This window comes from Rutidosis leptorrhynchoides, chromosome 4 (assembly GCF_046630445.1).
Source record: "Rutidosis leptorrhynchoides isolate AG116_Rl617_1_P2 chromosome 4, CSIRO_AGI_Rlap_v1, whole genome shotgun sequence".
In the NCBI taxonomy this organism is placed as follows: Eukaryota; Viridiplantae; Streptophyta; class Magnoliopsida; order Asterales; family Asteraceae; genus Rutidosis; species Rutidosis leptorrhynchoides.
This window is the reverse complement of record NC_092336.1, coordinates 89,965,700-89,967,724: the sequence shown is the minus strand read 5'-3', so window position 1 is coordinate 89,967,724 and position 2,025 is coordinate 89,965,700. Positions and strand designations below refer to the sequence as shown.

The following is a 2,025-nucleotide window of genomic DNA, read 5'->3' as shown; positions in this document are numbered from 1 at the left end:
CCGAAGGAAGATCCAAATGAACATCTTCGTACATTTAATAGGATCTGTACACTATTTAAAATCAGAGAAGTTGAAGATGACCAGATATATCTCATGTTATTTCCCTGGACTTTAAAGGGAGAAGCCAAAGATTGGTTAGAATCGTTACCTGAAGGGGCGATTGATACATGAGACATTTTAGTTGAAAAATTTCTTAAACAATTCTTTCCGGCATCTAAAGCCGTGAGACTTCAAGGAGAAATTGTTACGTTCACACAAAAGCCAAATGAAACTTTATATGAAGCATGGACAAGATTTGGAAAGTTATTAAGAGGATGTCCGCAACATGGTTTAGACACTTGTCAAATAGTACAAATATTCTACCAAGGATGCGACATCACTACAAGAAAAGACATCGATATAGCAGCTGGTGGTTCCATTATGAAGAAAACAGCAAATGATGCTTACAAAATTATTGATAACACTGCTTCCCACTCACATGAGTGGCATCAAGAAAAAGATATCGTTAGATCATCTAAAACAGCTAGAGTCGATTCTAGCCATGACTTAGATTCCATTTGCGCAAAGATAGATGTTGTCGAGAGACGAATGGAAAAGATGACTAAGGATATTCACTCAATAAGAATTAGTTGTGAGCAGTGTGGAGGACCACATTTGACAAAAGATTGTCTCAGTATTGAACTAACAATGGAACAAAGAGAGAATGCTTCATACATAAACCAAAGGCCTGGAAATAATTATCAGAATAATTATCAACCGCCAAGACCGATCTACAATCAAAACCAGAATTATAACCGAAATGTTCCATACAACAACCAACAAGGTCCTAGCAATCAACAAGTATCCAACAATACTTACAACCAGCAAAGACCTATTTTTCAAAATAAACCACCACAAACCGATGATAAAAAGCCAAATTTAGAAGATATGATGTCGAAGCTAGTTGAATCTCAAACGCAATTTTTCACATCTCAGAAACAAACGAATGAACAAAATGCTCAAGCATTTAGAAATCAACAAGCTTCTATTCAAAATCTGGAACAAGAAGTGAGCAACCTAGCAAGGTTAATAGGTGAAAGAAAACCGGAAAGTCTACCTAGTGATACAAATGCTAACCCCCGAAATGAAACAGCTAAAGCCATTACCACAAGAAGTGGTATTACACTTAAACCACCTGAAATACCTGTAATTTCTGATGAAGCTATTCCTACTCCACAAGAGCCACAATCTGAACAAGATAAGGAAAAAGAACCGGTAGTTGAAAAGGTTAATGAAGATAACACAGTTAAGGCTAAACCTTATGTTAAACCATACCAACCACCACTTCCTTACCCGAGTAAAATGAGAAAAGAGAGACTTGAAGCCGAGCAATCCAAATTCTTGGATATGTTTAAACAGATAAATGTAAATCTTTCTTTCATTGATGTAATTTCAGGAATGCTTAGATATGCTAAATTTCTAAAAGATCTAATCACAAATAGAAAGAAAATGGAAGAACTCTCGGCTGTTACTATGAATGCAAATTGTTCTGCAGTGCTGTTGAATAAGATACCAGAAAAACTTTCAGATCCAAGAAGTTTCACAATTCCATGTTTTCTAGGTAGTCTTAGTTCAATAGAAGCATTGGCAGACTTAGGTGCTAGTATAAATTTAATGCCGTATTCACTATACGCTAAACTAGACCTTGGAGAATTGAAACCAACACGAATAAGCATACAACTAGCAGATAGATTAGTAAAATATCCTAGAGGGATAATGGAGAACATGCTAGTTAAAGTTGGTACTTTAGTATTTCCAGTAGATTTTGTTATTCTGGACATGGAAGAAGATTCTCGAGTACCTCTCATATTAGGAAGACCATTCTTAAACACGGCCAAAGCAATAATAGACGTTTTTGGTAAGAAATCGACCCTAAGTATAGAGGACGAGAGTGTTACCTTTTCAGTTGATAGAGCCATGCAACAACCGCAATCTGCAGATGATACATGTTATTATATTCAAACTATAGAATCACATGCAGAATTG

General features: G+C 35.9%; 1 non-coding gene across 1 annotated transcript; it reads right to left on the bottom strand.

Annotated features, from left to right (window-relative positions):
- Positions 1 to 225: 225 nt before the first annotated feature.
- On the bottom strand, positions 226 to 332 carry LOC139845864 (small nucleolar RNA R71). The gene has a single exon (XR_011758618.1). It is a non-coding gene; the product is annotated as a small nucleolar RNA R71 (small nucleolar RNA).
- Positions 333 to 2,025: the final 1,693 nt, after the last annotated feature.